The 17,145-nt window shown below is 56.0% G+C and overlaps 1 long non-coding RNA gene across 1 annotated transcript in view; it reads left to right on the forward strand.

The window, feature by feature from the left end:
- The window catches only part of LOC137451010 (uncharacterized), a 44,686-nt gene extending 29,329 nt beyond the window's left edge, over positions 1-15,357 (forward strand). Inside the window, exon 3 of the long non-coding RNA XR_010989703.1 lies at positions 15,287-15,357. This is a non-coding gene — a long non-coding RNA (uncharacterized lncRNA). The remainder of the gene's footprint in view (positions 1-15,286) is intronic.
- The last annotated feature ends 1,788 nt before the right edge of the window (positions 15,358-17,145 follow it).

Here is a 17,145-nt window from a genome sequence, read left to right on the forward strand (position 1 = left end):
GGAAGGGACCTCAAGGTTCAGCCAGCTCCAACCCCCTGCCACGGGCAGGGACACCTCACACCACAGCAGGTTGCTCACAGCCACCTCCAGCCTGGCTGCAAACACCTCCAGGCAGGAGGCTTCCACCACCTCCCTGGGCAGCCTGTGCCAGGCTTTCACCATCCTCATGGGGAACAACTTCTTCCTTGCATCCAATCTGAATCTCCTCACTCCTAGTTTTGCTCCATTCCCCCCCAGTCCTATCCCTCCCTGACCCCCTCTAAAGTCCCTTCCCAGCTTTCTTGTAGCCCCCTGCAGATCCTGGAAGGCCACAAGAAGGTCTCCTCAGAGCCTTCTCTTCTCCAGGCATCTTTCCTGAAGCTCCTTAGATGATTCCAAGTTAAATGCTGACCAAGTGAAATGAAATCATCTTTCCAGCTTGGTAGAAGGTTGCTGGAGGAGGCTCTGTGCTTCAGGGCTTAGCTTTCCAGGCTGGGAGCAGAGCAGACATGGCCTTCACTGCTTCACAGGTTGGAAGGGACCCTCAAAAGGCATCTTGTCCAAGCCCTCTGCAGGCAGCAGGGACACCTCCAGCTACAGCAGGCTGCCCAGGGCCACAGTAAGTCTGATTTTGAAGGTCTTCTGGGACAGGGCATCAACCACCTCCCTGGGCAGCCTGTTCCAGCATTTCTCCACCCTCCCTGTGCAGAACTTCCTCCTGATGTCCACCCTAACTCTGCCCTGCTCCAGTTTCAACCCATTGCCTCTCATCCTATCCCCACAGCCCCTTCTGAACAGTCCCTCCCCTGCCTGCCTGTAGGTCCCTTTCAGCTACTGAAATGTAGCTCTGGGCTCTGCCTGGAGCCTTCTCTTCTCCAGGTCCCAGCTCTCCCAGCCTGTCTTCACAGCAGAGCTGCTCCAGCCCTCTGATCACCTTTGTGGCTCTCCTCTGGACCCACCCCAGCAGCTCTGTGTCTCTCCTGTGCTGAGGGTCCCAGAGCTGGACACAGTACTGCAGGTGAGGGCTCAGCAGAGCAGCTCAGAGTGGCAGAATCACCTCTCTCACCTTCCATACTTCACTCTCTGAAGTGGCCAAGCCACAGCATTTCCTTGTGGCTGGCTTGCTGAACTGTGAGCTCTGAACAGCCCTGGCTTCAGGATGTGCTCTGAGGTCCTGGGGCAGGTGAGGTGGCTGCAGCTGAAGTGCAGAGCTGAGCAGCTGCTAGGAGGGGAACCACTCTTCCTCCCATTCTCCTGGTAGGGACTTCCAGCTCCCTGGGCTCAATCCAAGCTGGGTTTAGGGCGAAGGCAGCTGAGGCTGGAGTCAAACCAGGTCAGAGCCAAAGCTCCAAGCCAACAAATCCTGTCTGGGAGCTTGTGTGCTGCAGGGAGCTTGTGCCTTTGCCCACGAGCTTGCAGGCTGCCTGTGTGGTTCTGTGGTGGCCTGAGCCATGACTTCAGAGAGGGCAGAGAATGAGTAGCTGGGAATGAATAGTATTCTTTTTCCACAGCTCATTAAGCCCCTAATGAGTGACTTGCTGTGTTGCTCTTGGGAGGATGCTCTGTGGCTGCTGAGGAGAAGATGGCTAATGTGTTTATTTGTGTGTGGCAGCTTGGAAAATTCCTGCAGCTGCCTTTCTTTGTTGTCTCTGACCTCAGGCAGGGCTGACCCTGTGGAGTCTGCCCAAGCTGGTGAAAGGGAAGGCAGGCAGCAGAGAGAATAGAACAGAATGAACCAGGTTGGAAGAGACCTTTGGGATCATTGAGTCCAACCTCTCACCCAGCACCATCTGATCAACCAAACCATGGCACCAAGTGCCACATCCAGGCTCTTCCTAAACACCTCCAGGGATGGGGACTCCACCACCTCCCTGGGCAGCACATCCTAAGGGCCAATGTCTCTGTCTGGGAAGAATTTCTTCCTCACCTCCAGCCTGAACTTCCCCTGACACAGCTTGAGACTGTGTCCTCTTGTTCTGGTGCTGGGGGCCTGGGAGAAGAGCCCAACCCCCAGCTGGCTACAACCTCCCTGCAGGGAGTTGCAGAGAGCAAGAAGGTCTCCCCTGAGCCTCCTCTTCTCCAGGCTAAGCAACCCCAGCTCCCTCAGCCTCTCCTCCCAGGGCTGTGCTCCAGACCCCTCCCCAGCTTTGTTGCCCTTCTCTGGACACCTTCCAGCACCTCAACATCTTTCCTAACCTGAGGAGCCCAGAGCTGGACACAGGACTCCAGGTGTGGCCTGAGCAGTGCTGAGCACAGGGCACAATGACCTCCCTCCTGCTGGCCACACTGTTCCTGCTGCAGGCCAGGATGCCCTTGGCCTTCTTGGCCACCTGGGCACACTGCTGGCTCATGTTCAGCTGCTGTCCACCAGCACCCCCAGGTCCCTCTCTGCCTGGCTGCTCTCAGCCACTCTGCCCCCAGCCTGTAGCTCTGCCTGGGGTTGTTGTGGCCAAAGTGTAGAACCTGGCACATAGATGTGTTCAATCTCCTGCCCTTGGACTCTGAGGAGCCCAGAACTGGACACAGTATTGGCACACTGGGCTGCCAATTTCCCACATAACAGCTCCCAGGTTGCTAAGCAAAGAGCAGGAACTGGAGGAGTGCAGCTCTGCATGAAATGAGAGCTTGTCCCTTCCACCTCTAAGGCAGGATTTCTGTTCTGCACTGCCCTGAGCCAGAGATGGGAGCAGTTGACTTGGTTCAGGCTGTGTTAGCAAAGAGCTGGCCATAACCAGGGCCCAGGCTGGGGAGGGATGTGTTTCCAGGAGCAGAGATCAAGGGGTTTAATCCTACTGTTTAAAGCAAAAACCTCTGCAGCACAATCAACAAAGGTGAGCCAAGGGCTGGAGCACCTCTGCCATGGGCACAGGCTGAGGGAGCTGGGGGTGTGCAGCCTGGAGAAGAGAAGGCTCCAGGGGGACCTCAGAGCTGCCTGCCAGGAGCTGAAGGGATCCTGCAGGAAGGCTGCAGAGAGACTTTTCATGAGGGTGTCTAGAGACAGCCCAAGGAGGAATGGTTTGAAGCTGAGGGAGAGCAGGGTCAGACTGGAGCCGAGGAAGAAGCTCTGCAGTAGGAGGGTGCTGAGACTCTGGAACAGGTTGCCCAGGGAGGTATTCAAGGTCAGGCTGGATGAGGTCTTGAGCAGCTGAATCTAGCTGAGAGGTGTCCCTGCTCATGGCAGGGAGGTTGGAGGAGATGATCTCTGAGGTCCCTTGCAGCCTGAGCCACTCTAGGATGCAGTGATTCTGAGGCTGGGCACTTCTGCCTTCAAAGCAGACAGAATGTGACCTCAGAGGCCACGTCCTAGACATCCTCTCCTGTGAGGACAGGCTGAAGGAGTTGGGGCTCTTCAGTCTGGAGAAGAGAAGGCTCTGAGGTGGACCTCATTGTGGCCTTCCAGGATCTGAAGGGGGCTCCAGGAAGGCTGGGGAGGGACTGCTCAGGATCTCAGGGTGTGATAGAACTAGGGGGAATGGAATGAAGCTGGAGGTGAGGAGGAAGTTCTTCCCCATGAGAGTGGTGAAGCCCTGGAATGGGTTGGCCAGGGAGGTGGTTGAGGCCCCAGCCCTGGAGGTGTTTAAGGCCAGGCTGGATGAGGCTCTGGCCAGGCTGATCTAGTGTGGGGTGTCCCTGCCCATGGCAGGGGGGTTGGAACTGGCTGATCCTTGTGGTCCCTTCCAACCCTGACTGATACTCTGATACTTGCTTCTGTCCCCAGTGTGAAGGGACACCTTGCTTCTGCCTGGTCCCTCAGTGCCTGGAAGGGGCACCTTGCTTCTGCCTGGTCCCTCAGTGCCTGCTCCACAGCTCCTTTCCAGCAGGACAGTGGAAAGGAGGTGGTAAAATGCATGGCCAGTGGAGATCAGCTGATACAATTACAAGCTGCAAGATTGCCTGGAGAATGAAGTTTTCCAGCACATGAGGGAATGTGGTGGTGTTTACCCTCCAGAGATGATTGGGAGGCCAGTTGGACACAGAGCTCAGTGTCAAAAGATGATGGAGAACTGAGCACCATTTATGGAGGCTTTGAGAGGGATAAACAGGAAAGCAAACGTCAGAGAGGGAAGGAATTTGCCTTCAGAATGGATGGCCTCCAAAGCCATCTGCTCACAGTCTAACCATGATAATGATTTATTGTCTCCTTTGGGCTGACTTGAACCTCCCTTGGCTGCCAAGTGCAGAGCTCAGGCCTGCCTTGCCCCAGGGAGCACAGGCTCGCAGCAGGGATGACAAGCAGGGAGCAGAGCAGAGGGAAGGAGCTGGTTCTGCCAGGTAGGGATCTTTGTCTGCCCTGGGAGGAATCTAATCCCTCCCTCTCCGTTCCAAAGGGGCTTGTAAAGCCTGGTGGCTGTCAGCAAGGCAGGAGCCAGCTGCCCTCCGAAGGCAGGAGAGAGCTGCCCTCCCGAGGCAGGCAGGCAGGAGCCGGCTGCCCTCCAAAGGATGAAGTGAGCTGCCCTCCCGAGGCAGGCAGGCAGGAGCCAGCTGCCCTCCAAAGGATGAAGTGAGCTGCCCTCCCGAGGCAGGCAGGAGCGAGCTGCCCTCTAAAGGATGAAGTGAGCTGCCCTCCCGAGGCAGGCAGGCAGGAGCCAGCTGCCCTCCAAAGGATGAAGTGAGCTGCCCTCCCGAGGCAGGCAGGAGCGAGCTGCCCTCTAAAGGATGAAGTGAGCTGCCCTCCCGAGGCAGGCAGGCAGGAGCCGGCTGCCCTCCCGAGGCAGGCAGGCAGGAGCCAGCTGCCCTCCCGAGGCAGGCAGGCAGGAGCCAGCTGCCCTCCCGAGGCAGGCAGGCAGGAGCGAGCTGCCCTCCCGAGGCAGGCAGGAGCCAGCTGCCCTCCCGAGGCAGGCAGGCAGGCAGGCAGGAGCGAGCTGCCCTCCCGAGGCAGGCAGGCAGGAGCGAGCTGCCCTCCCGAGGCAGGCAGGCAGGAGCCGGCTGCCCTTCCGAGGCAGGAGCCAGCTGCCCTCCCGAGGCAGGCAGGCAGGAGCCGGCTGCCCTCCCGAGGCAGGGAGTGTGGCCATGCAAAAGGCTTCATGCCTCCAGCAGGGGGAAATTAAACCACATTTAAAGGTGGGACAGGGCTGTTTCCATGGGGGGGAATTGGGGCAGTGCAGACAATTCCTTGGCTGGCTGGCTGAGTGCTAGGAGTCTCTGGCCATTCCAATGGCCACGCTGCTCTTAGCTTGCACTCAATGATCTTGGAGGTCTTTTCCAACTGAAGCAATTCCCATCCTATGTGGCAGTACCAGCAGGGAAAAGCAGCTGCTGGGCACTCACACACCATGGGAGAGCTTGGTGAGACCTTCTTGCTCTCTCCAACTCCCTGCAGGGAGGTTGTAGCCAGGTAGGGGTTGGGCTCTTCTCCCAGGCAAGCAGCACCAGAACAAGAGGACACAGTCTCAAGCTGTACCAGGGGAGGTTTAGGCTGGAGGTGAGGAGAAAGTTCTTCCCTGAGAGAGTTGTTGGCCCTTGGGATGTGCTGCCCAGGGAGGTGGTGGAGTCCCCATCCCTGGAGGTGTTTAAGAGGAGCCTGGATGAGGCCCTTGGTGCCATGGTTTAGTTGATCAGATGGTGTTGGGTGCTAGGTTGGACTTGATGATCTCAAAGGTCTTTTTCAACCTGGTTAATTCTATTCTATTCTTGGTGAGAGCCTGGCACAGGCTGCCCAGGGAGGTGGTGGAAGCCTCATCCCTGGAGGTGTTTGCAGCCAGGCTGGAGGTGGCTGTGAGCAACCTGCTGTGGTGTGAGGTGTCCCTGGCCATGGCAGGGGGGTTGGAACTGGCTGAGCCTTGAGGTCCCTTCCAGCCCTGACAACTCTGTGATTCTAAGGCAGAGAGAGTTTCTTGTCCTCTGTGGCTGAGGGGAAGGTGAACCCCAGTCCGAGGCTCTGCCCCTGCCTCCTTGTCCTGTGCTGCCAAGAAGATTTCAGAGAGGCAGCCAACACCCTCAGAGCACAGAGTGGGAGCAGCACGTAAGCCTGGCTGTGCCCAAAGTGGATCAAGATGAATTTCATTCCAGGGGATTTGTTTTCATTCACTGGAGAATTTAATTAGCCATGGAAGGAACTCTTAATTATGCTTCTGCAAGGGAGGCTTTGGGAGGCATGTGACTGGGAGCCAGTCATGTTCCATTGTCCTGAAAGTAAACACTGGGGGCCTAGGCAATCTCCAGAGCATCTGAGTTGCAATGAAAAGGACAGAGATGGCTAAAGCTGATTCAGGCTTGAAGGGAGGGGAGTAAGAAAAGGCAAGGAGGTACTTCCCAGCAGCATGGTGCCTGCATCCCCTCCCAGCACCACACTTGCTAGCCAGGCTACAGCTCCATCACTTGATGATCAGAGCATGCTCCAGGCATTGCCTTGGGAGAATCCCCCCAGGAATGTGGCTCAACCCTTCCCTTTTCCTTTGAATCACAGAATGGTCGTGGGTAGGAAGGGATCCTCAGAGATCATCAACCCCCTCCTGCCAAAGAACTTAGGGCAGGCTGCACAGGAACACATCCAGGCAGGTCTGGAAAGGCTCCGGAGAAGGAGACTCCACAACCTCTCTGGGCAGCCTGCTCCAGGGCTCCAGCAGCCTCACACTGAAGGAAGTTTCTCCTTGTGGCCAGGTGGAACCTTCTGGCTTCCAGTTTGTACCAACTGTTCTTTGTCCTGTCACTGGGCAGCACCTCCTGCCTGGCACCTCCAGCCTGACCCCCACCCCCCAGATATTGACAGACATTGATCAGATCCCCTCTCAGCCTTCTCTTCTCCACACCAAACAGTTCCAGGGCTCTCAGCCTTTCTTCACAGGAGAGATGTTCAAGTCCCTTCAGCATCCTCACAGCCTCTGCTGGACTCTCTCCAGCAGATCCCTGACCCCTCTTGAGTTGGGGAGGCCAAACCTGGGCACCCTGAGAGCAGATAGTCCTTGTCCAGAGCCACAAAAGAAGCAGACAGTTGGATGAGGCAGGAGACTCATTTGGAGTCCAGAGTGCTCCAGAGTGCTCTGGAGCCACTCCTCACCCAGCCTGGATTTGTTCTTGATGAGGACTGCAGGAGGATAGGATAGGATAGGATAGGATAGGATAGGATAGGATAGGATAGGATAGGATAGGATAGGATAGGATAGGATAGGATGAACCAGGTTGGAAGAGACCTTTGAGATCAAGCCCAAATGATGAGGCTGGGGACTCATTTGGAGCCTGATTTTCAGTCTTTATGCTGAGATCAGAAGGAGCTCACTTTAGTGACAATAAACCCCCCCTAGGCCTAGGTTCCTCATTTATTTCCCTGCCCTCATTCTCTACTAGAGCTCTTCCACAATAAAGACTTGGAGGTCCCAGGGGAATGTGGGATGAAGAATGGATCACATGAAGCATAGATCACAACCTTCAGGCTCAACAAGCCTGCCCAGGGTAAGTCACTTTGCTTTCCAGTGCTTCAGGTCTTCCCTGCTGCACCTGAGGCAGGAGGAAACCCTTCCTTGCCTTACAGATGTGCATGTGAGGCTTAATGAGGCTTGATGAGTGCTATGAAAGCACTCAGAGATCTTTGATAGGCTAAGGAGCTTCCCAAATGGCAGGCAGTGCTCTTTCCAGCTGAGTTAGGTCTAACTCAAGCCCTCTGCTTGCACACAGATGGTATTTCCCTTGGTGATGCTGCTGAATTTTGGCTATGAGGAGAGCTCTCTGGGTCTTGGCTGCAGAGCTGTGTAAGACAAACATCCTGAGGCTGGTGACCATCTGGAAGGCTCTGATTAGTGGTAACATCTGCCTTCAGCCTCTGGATAGCAGATGGCAGCAAGCAACTCAATAGGCTGTCCAGGAAAGGCAGGAGAACCCCTGGAGATCTCTTCTGCTGGCCTTTAAAACAGCATCTTGAAGTCCTTTGCTCTGTAGCCTGTGTGTTAGAGGGTGCTGCAACCAGCTGTAACATCCCCCAAGGTGAAGAGGCTTGGTCTGTGAGGGATGGAAACTAACCTAGGGGGAAACAAGACACAGCCAGAGGCTGCTCCAGGCCCCCAGGTTGTTCCCTGGAATCACAGAATGCTTCAGCTTGGAAGGGTCCTCAGAGATCATCTACTCCAACCTGCCATGGGCAGGGACACCTCTCAGCTTGGTTGCTCAAGGCCTCATCCAACCTGGTCTTGAGGAAGGAGGCATCCAGAGCCTCTCATGCCAGGGTAAGGTCTGTGCCAGCCTCTTTGCACCCAGGGCTGCAGGGTGCAGTGCAAAGAGGAGGGGAGAAGGGCAACAAATCCAGTGGGAGCTGTAGCTGCAGGGAAGGAGGCATCCAGAGCCTCCCATGCCAGGGTAAGGTCTGTGCCATCCTCTTTGCATCCAGGGTTGCAGGGTGCAGTGCAAAGAGGAGGGGAGAAGGGCAACAAATCCAGTGGGAGCTGTAGCTGCAGGGAAGGAGGCATCCAGAGCCTCCCTGAATTTGGTTTTTAGCATGCTGAGTTTTTCATCAGCTGATACCCCCAAGGCCTTCTGCTCCAGAGTGCTCTGGAGCCACTCCTCACCCAGCCTGGATTTGTGCTTGATGAGGACTGCAGGAGGATAGGATAGGATTGGATTAACCAGGTTGGAAGAGACCTTTGAGATCAAGCCCAACCTATCAACCAGCACCATCTAATCAACTAAACCATGGCACCAAGGGCCTCATCCAGGCTCTTATTGGATACCTCCAGGGATGGGGACTCCACCACCTCCCTGGGCAGCACATCCCAGTGGCCAATCTCTCTTGATGGGAAGAATTTCTTCCTAACATCCAACCTAAACCTCCCCTGGCACAGCTTGAGACTGTGTCCTCTTGTTCTGCTGCTACTTGCCTGGGAGAAGAGACCAACCCCCACCTGGCTCCAACCTCCCTTCAGGGAGTTGGAGAGAGCAATGAGGTCTCCCCTGAGCCTCCTCTTCTCCAGGCTAAGCAACCCCAGCTCCCTCAGCCTCTCCCTCCCACCCAGAGGTGGTGGAAGCCTCCTGCCTGGAGGTGTTTGCAGCCAGGCTGGAGGTGGCTGTGAGCAACCTGCTGTGGTGTGAGGTGTCCCTGCCCATGGCAGGAAGTTGGAACTGGCTGAGCCTTGAGGTCCCTTCCAGCCCTGACACTTCTCTGACTCTCTGATTTCCTGCCTCTTGGGCAAGCCACATCATGAACCAAGGGGATGAGTTATCTGCTGTTCCATTAAGTGCTGAGCCCTGCTCTTGGGGCTGGCTTTGTGATGTGTGTGTGTGGAGGGGAGGGTCACGGTGGCTGGGAGGGAGAGAGCACAGCAAGCTCCTGAGCACCATCACCTAGAGGACACAGTCTCCAGCTGCACCAGGGGAAGTTTAGGCTGGAGGTGAGGAGCAAGTTTGTCACAGAGAGAGTTGTTGGCCATTGGAATGTGCTGCCCAGGGAGGTGGTGGGAAGGTGTTCGAGAGGGGGATTGGATGTGGCACTTGGAGCCATGGTTTAGTCATGAGGTCTGTGGTGACAGGTTGGTCTTGATGATCTCTGAGGTCTCTTCCAACCTTATTGATCCTGTGATCACCTTCTCTGAAGCCTTTTAGGCTGGGAGAGAGAGCTCAGCCCACTGCAGGATCAGGCCCTGGGGCTGACCTAGGATGCAGCTTCCCAGCCCTGTGGTGAGTGTCCCAGGCCCTCTGTGGGTTGGGCAGGGGCTGGAGGCTGCTGCAACCCTGACAGTTCTGTGACTCTATGACTCTTAAGTGCTGAGCCCTGCTCTGGGGGCTGGCATTGTGATGTGTGTGTGTGTTGGGTCATGGTGGCTGGGAGAGCTCAGCCCTGCAGAGAGCACAGCAGGCTCCTGAGCACCATCACCTTCACTGAAGCCTTTTAGGCTGGGAGAGGGCTCAGCCCACTGCAGGATCAGGCCCTGGGGCTGACCTAGGATGCAGCTTTCCCAGCCCTGTGGGTGAGTGTCCCAGGCCCTCTGTGGGTTGGGCAGAGGCTGAAGGCTGCTGCAATGTCCTCTTTGTTGGTTTGATTGTCTAATAACATATTTCAGTGAGCAATGCAGCCAGACTGGAGCCATAACCCAGAGCAGCAGCTGGCATGAAAAACCTCTACTGTGTTTGCTGACACTAGGGTCTTTTGTAGGCAGGCTGTGATGGTTTCAGCACCAGGGCAATTGCAAGCAAGTATTAAATATCCCAATTAGTGCAATTCACAGTTATTGACAACACTGTTTTCTTTCCAACATTCCCCACTCCCCCACCCCAAGGACAAGAAAGTGGTTCTGTGGGAGGCTGAAAGCTGCAGGGAGGAGAAAGGAGTTCAGCTGCTGGAGGATGCTGCTGGGTGGTGTGGATCTCCAGAGCTGACTTTGGGTCTGTCCCCTCCTTGCTCCAAGGAGGAGCTTGAGGTGTTGGAGTGTGGCCACAGAGGAGCAGCCAAGCTGGTGAGCTTTTAATAGCAGGGAATCATGGGATGGGTTGGGTGGGAAGGGACCTGAAAGAGCAGCCAGTTCCACCTCCACTGACAACCAAACCATGGCTCCAAGTGCCAGTCAGGTTGGAAAAGACCTCAGAGATCACCAAATCCAACCTGGCACCCAACACCCCCTGACAACTAAACCATGGCTCCAAGTGCCACATCCAATCCTCTCCTGAACACCTCCAGGGATGGGGACTCCACCACCTCCCTGGGCAGCACATCCCAAGGGCCAACAACTCTCTCTATGAAGAATTTCTTCCTCACCTCCAGCCTGAACCTCCCCTGGCACAGCTTGAGACTGTGTCCTCTTGTTCTGGTGCTGTTTGCCTGGGAGAAGAGACCAACCCCCTCCTGGCTGCAACGTCCCTGCAGGGAGTTGGAGAGAGCAAGAAGGTCTCCCCTGAGCCTCCTCTTCTGCAGGCTAAGCAACCCCAGCTCCCTCAGCCTCTCCTCCCAGGGCTGTGCTCCAGACCCCTCCCCAGCTTTCTTGCCCTTCTCTGGACACCTTCCAGCAGCTCAACATCTTCCCTAACCTGAGGAGCCCAGAACTGGACACAGGACTCCAGGTGTGGCCTGAGCAGTGCAGAGCACAGGGCACAAGGACTTCCCTGCTCCTGCTGGCCACGCTGTTCCTGCTGCAGGCCAGGATGGCCTTGGCCTTCTTGGCCCCCTGGGCACACTGCTGGCTCCTGTTCAGCTGCTGCCAACCACTAAAACAAGGCTTTGATCCTCCAAACACTCCCACAGTTCAGCCTACCCAGCCTGTGATATGCCTGCAGGACTCCTTTCCAGGCTCAAGAATTCCTCCATGCTCAATTTTTTCTGCCCAATTTCTTATCTTTGATTGGATTCCCCCACCCCCCACCTCTCCACCTTCCTTTCTTGCTCCTGCCAAGCCAGGGTGAGGCAACAGCTGCCACAGGAGGCTGGATCTCGAGGGTTAAAAATATGGCAGTGAAAGAAAGTAATCCTCAGTGCCTTTTAAATAAACAGCAGTGCTAGTGATGCAGTTGTTTAGGACTCTCTGTTCCAGCCCATTTCACTGACCCCAGCCAAGTGCAATGAGCACTGGATGCCTGGAGAGCGATGGGAAGCCACAGGCCTCGACATGAAAGGGGGAGAGCCATGGAGTAAACAAACTGATTGCAGGCAAAGGGTTCTGTGCTTGCTGAGAAAGAGCTCAGTGCCTCCCAGCTTGCCTTCAGACAGGGGAAGGAAGAGCAGGTCTGAAGGCTTCAAGGAGTGGGGGGGACCCCCAAGGTGGATCCAAGATCTCTGTGCTGCTGGGCAGCCCCCGGGCTGGGGTCAGGGTAGGAGCAGGAAGATGAAGCTCAGTTCATTGATTTTTTTTGCTCCTGATCAGCAATCAGAGCATCCCAGAATGATAGAGGTGGGAAGGGACCACTGGAGATGGTGGAGCCCAATGCCCTTGCCTCAGCAGGGTCACCCAGAGCAGGCTGCACAGGACGGCATCCAGGTGGGTTTGGAATGACTCCAGGGATGGAGACTCTCCAACCTCTCTCTGGGCAGCCTGCTCCAGTGCTCCACCACCCTGAAAGCAGAAGCTCCTCTTCATGCTTAGATGGAGCCTCCTAGGCTCATGTCCTTGTCCAGATACTGGGCACCACTGGAAGAAAAAGCCTGGCCCCATCCTCCTGGCAGCCACCCTTCAAGCATTTATGAGCACTGAGAGGATTCCCCCCCTCAATCTCCTCTTCTCTAGGCTAAGGATCCCAAAGTCTCTCAACCTTTTTTCATCAGAGAGATGTTCCAGTCCCCTCAGCATCTTCCTAGCCCTTTGGATGGTAGGTGGGACTTGATGATCTCAAAGGTCTTTTCCAACCTGGTCTACTCCATTCCCCTTCCTACTCCATTCCCCTTCCTACTCCATTCCCCTTCCTACTCCATTCCCCTTCCTACTCCATTCCCCTTCCTACTCCATTCCCCTTCCTACTCCATTCCCCTTCCTACTCCATTCCCCTTCCTACTCCATTCCCCTTCCTACTCCATTCCCCTTCCTACTCCATTCCCCTTCCTACTCCATTCCCCTTCCTACTCCATTCTATTCTATTCTAGCAGTTCCCTGTCCTTGAAACACAGAGCCCAGCACTGGCCCTGGCACTCCAGATGAGGTCTTACCAAGGGAGAGAAGAGGAGGACAGCCTCCCTCAACCTTCTGGCCACACTCTTCTTTTTTTTCCCAGGCACCCAGCACCAGAACAAGAGGACACAGTCTCAAGCTGTGCCAGGGGAGGTTTAGGCTGGGGTGAGGAGAAAGTTCATCCCAGGAAGACAGATTGGCCCTTGGGATGTGCTGCCCAGGGAGGTGGTGGAGTCTCCATCCCTGGAGGTATTCAAGAGGGGACTGGATGTGGCACTTGGAGCCATGGTTTGGTTGTCAGGAGGTGTTGGGTGGCAACTTGGACTTGATGATCTCTGAAGTCTTTCCCAACCTGATTGGTTCTGTGATCCTTGATGCAGCCCAGGATGCCCTTGGCCTTGTTGGCCACAAGCCCACATTGCTGCCTCACCATGATCCCTCTGGACCTCTCTTTTTATTGTCTTGCCTCTGAATAATCCTGCTCCCAACTGCTGCTAGCTCAGCCTCTGACAACTCCACGTCCCAGGAACGTGCAGCCACTTCCAACCTGCTCCTGGCTGCTGCCTGCTCTTTGGGGGTTTGGCCAGGGGGCTCTTCAGGAGTGCGCTTCCCACATCACGAAGGAATCCCTGATCGATACGAGCCCCTGGCCCGGGCGTGGAAGTGGGACTGCAGGGGGAGGGAAGGGAACTGGGGCCTTTGATGTCTCATTTCATCTGGAAGGCATTGAGAGGCAAATGCTTTTGCATAAACAAGCTGTCAGAGGTAGGGAGTGAAGGGATCCACATGGGTCGGGTGGGGATGCTCTCCCCACGAGCCGGCGTGGAACTGATGTCAGGCAAGGGGTGGGATGGCTCCCAGGCAGTCCCCTGCCTGCTGATGTAAGCTCCCATTTGTCATGTGCCCCTGGCTAAGGCTGCTCTCTGGGCATGCCAAGGATGAGTGGAGGCAGACCTGCTGTCAGTCCTGGGGTAATGACCATTGGAAGAGGCCTCTGGAGGTCTCTAGCCCAACCTGCTGCTCAAAGCGGGGTCAGAGCTGGGGGCAGATCAGGGCACTCAGGGCTGTAGCCAGTTGGCTTTGCAATGTCTCTGTGGCTGGAGGCTACTCCACCTCTCTGGGCAAGATTTCTAACAACTGACTGCTCACATGATGGGGGAAAAAAAACCTTCTTTGAACCCAGTTTGAAGCTCTTTGATTCCAGCATGCCCGTTGCCTCTTGTCCTCCTGCCAGAGCACCACTGCAAAGAGCCTTCAGCCCTTCTTCTGGCTGGCTACTCACAGGTATTGCAAGCTCCCCATGAGCTTCCCACCACCTTCCCTTCTCCAGGCTGAGCAAGCCCAGCTCCCTGGGCCCTTGGCCATACTGCTCCTCAGCAGCTTGTGCCTGGAAACTTGTGCCAGAGAAGGGCAATGAGGCTGGGGAGGGGTCTGGAGCACAGCCCTGGGAGGAGAGGCTGAGGGAGCTGGGGTTGCTTAGCCTGGAGAAGAGGAGGCTCAGGGGAGAGCTGCTTGCTCTCTCCAACTCCCTGAAGGGAGGTTGGAGCCAGGTGGGGGTTGGTCTCTTCTCCCAGGCAAGCAGCACCAGAACAAGAGGACACAGTCTCAAGCTGTGCCAGGGGAGGTTTAAGCTGGAGGTGAGGAGAAAGTTCTTCCCAGAGAGAGTTGTTGGCCATTGGGATGTGCTGCCCAGGGAGGTGGTGGAGTCCCCATCCCTGGAGGTGTTCAGGAGGAGACTGGATGAGGCACTTGGTGCCATGGTTGAGTTGATTGGATGGTGTTGGGTGATAGGTTGGACTTGATCTCAAAGCTCTTTAGTTGATCAGATGGTGTTGGGCTACACATGGCTCTGGTGAGCAGGTCCCCAGCTGGGAGGCACTGGCTCCACTCAGGCACTGCCCACTCCTGCAGCCTCCTACCCCTTGTCTCTGGGCTCTGGGCCTTCTGTGCTCTTTTCCCAAAGCAAACAGAGCAGAGAGCTGTTGCTGCACTGTAAGGAGGATAAAGTTCCCCTTGTCCCAGCTGGGATTAAAATCAAACTCCTTTTACCCCTTCAGGTTCCTCCTTTGCCTCTCAGTCCTCCCCCAGACAGGGATCTGTCTCTTCTTTAGTGACCCCAGTGCTTGGGCCAGCTGGGGCAGGCCATCTCTGCCCTAGGTGGCTGGTTCCACCCAGCTGCAGTCTTTATGCATCTCCTGCTGTCTGTCCCTCCCTGGGAGCCTGCAGCCTCCTGGCCACCACCTCTCATTTGTCTCAGGTTTGGGGATTTATTTCGGTGCCTCCAGCCCTGCTGTCTGAGGCTGGCTGAAAATAGTAACTCAGCCTGATCTTATCTGCAGCTATTAGAGGCTTCAATTATCCCCTCCTGGGACTCTCTCTTCCTCCTAAGAAATCAGATCTTGGTGATTGTTTTCTTAGCCCCCTCTCCCCTGTCCTCAGCAAACTCCTCACTGTGGGCTTTGCTTTGATGAAGCTTTCCAGGAGCCAGCTTGGACTCTTACCAAGTGTAAGACAATCAGGCACTTCCCTCAGTCCAGCCAGGCCTGCACCCCAAAGGCTTTTGAGAGCCCTGAGAAGAGGTCAAGTTGTTATCACTTCACTGAGGGAGGAGGGGGGAGGGAAACTGAGGCATGGAGCAGCTCCTAATTGCCTTTTGAGGAGTCTCTCCTTTGCAGGGGGTGCTGTCAGAATGATGGATCCACAGCACATTAAGGACTCAGAGCATCACAGACTAATCTGAGGGTGGGCTCCAGCAGTCCTGACTCCCAATTCATGGTTCACTTCTTCCTTTGTAGTGAGGAGGTGGCCACCCTGGCAAGGCTGCACTGACCACAGCTCGGCACCAGCAGCTCACTGCTACAGTGCTCCACAGCAGAGGCTGCTTGGCACTTCCAGGAGGTAAGAGAGTGGCAGGAGGATGTCCAGCCAACGTGGATTTAGGAAGGGCAGGTCTTGCCTCTCCAGCCTGATCTCCTTCTATGACCAGGTGGCTGCCTGGTGGCTGTGGGGCAGGCTGTGGATGTGGTCTGCCTGGGCTGCAGCAAGGCCTTTGCCATCATCCCCCACAGCAAACTCCTGGCCAAGCTGTCAGCCCCTGGCTGGGACAGCAGCTCACTGAGCTGGGTTGGGAACTGGCTGGAGGCTGAGCCCAGAGAGTGGTGGTGAATGGTGCCACAGCCAGCTGGCAGCCAGGCACCAGTGCTGTGCCCCAGGGAGCAGTGCTGGGCCCTGTGCTCTTTAACATCTTCATTGATGATCTGGATGAGGGCATTGAGTCACTCATCAGCAAGTTTGCAGATGACACCAAGCTGGGAGCAGATGTTGGTCAGTCAGAGGGCAGAAGGGCTCTGCAGAGGGACCTTGCCAGGCTGGGCAGATGGGCAGAGGCCAACAGGATGGCATTCAACAAGGCCAAGTGCCAGGGGCTGCACTTTGGCCACAGCAAGCCCAGGCAGAGCTACAGGCTGGGGGCAGAGTGGCTGAGAGCAGCCAGGCAGAGAGGGACCTGGGGGTGCTGATTGACAGCTGCCTGAACATGAGGCAGCAGTGTGCCCAGGGGGCCAAGAAGGCCAAGGGCATCCTGGCCTGCATCAGGAGCAGTGTGGCCAGCAGGAGCAGGGAGGCATCCTGCCCTGTGCTCAGCACTGCTGAGGCCACACCTGGAGTCCTGTGTCCAGTTCTGGGCTACTCAGGTTAGGAAAGATGTTGAGCTGCTGGGAGGTGTCCAGAGAAGGGCAACAAAGCTGGGGAGGGGTCTGGAGCACAGCCCTGGGAGGAGAGGCTGAGGGAGCTGGGGTTGCTTAGCCTGCAGAAGAGGAGGCTCAGGGGAGACCTTCTTGCTCTCTGCAACTCCCTGAAGGGAGGTTGCAGCCAGGTGGGGGTTGGTCTCTTCTCCCAGGCAAGCAGCACCAGAACAAGAGGCCACAGTCTCAAGCTGTGCCAGGGGAGGTTCAGGCTGGGTGTAAGGAAGAAATTCTTCATAGAGAGAGTTGTTGGCCCTTGGGATGTGCTGCCCAGGAAGGTGGTGGAGTCCCCATCCCTGGAGGTGTTCCAGAGGGGCTTGGATGTGGCACTTGGTGCCATGGTCTAGCCATGAGGTCTGTGGTGCCAGCTTGGACTTGGTGATCTCTGAGGTCTCTTCCAACCTTGGTGATACTGTGATAGAATGACAGGATCAGTAAGGTTGGAAGAGACCTCAGAGATCACCAAGTCCAACCCAGCACCCAACACCTCCTGGCTAACTAAACCATGGCTCCAAGTGCCACATCCCAGCCTGGAGCTCAGCACATTCAGAGAGGTGCACAAAACGCTTCTTGTATTGAGGTCAGGGCATGGAGAGAGAGACAAATCTATTGGACAAGGTGAGGGCAGGAAGATTAGACCCCAAAGCCCTGATCTTAGCACCTCAGGGGGGGTTGTGTTTACAGGCAAGCTCTCCTCTCTCTGGCTTGAGTCCTTGCCTAGAGTCAAGAGGTAAAGTAAATATTTGTAGCTCTGGTGGCTGGGCTCTCTTCTGGAGAACTGGCTTCAGCACCCTCCTGTGTTAGGATGCTTCAAAGCCAACTGGAGCCCCCTGGCACCATCCCAACTCAGCTGCTCCCTGGCACCACCAGCAGCCTTGGATTTCATCTCAGCAGCCAGGGGCATTCATCTT

This window comes from Melanerpes formicivorus, unplaced genomic scaffold (genome assembly GCF_026170545.1).
Source record: "Melanerpes formicivorus ecotype bairdi unplaced genomic scaffold, bMelFor1.0.p_v2 SCAF_39, whole genome shotgun sequence".
NCBI classification, from domain to species: domain Eukaryota; kingdom Metazoa; phylum Chordata; class Aves; order Piciformes; family Picidae; genus Melanerpes; species Melanerpes formicivorus.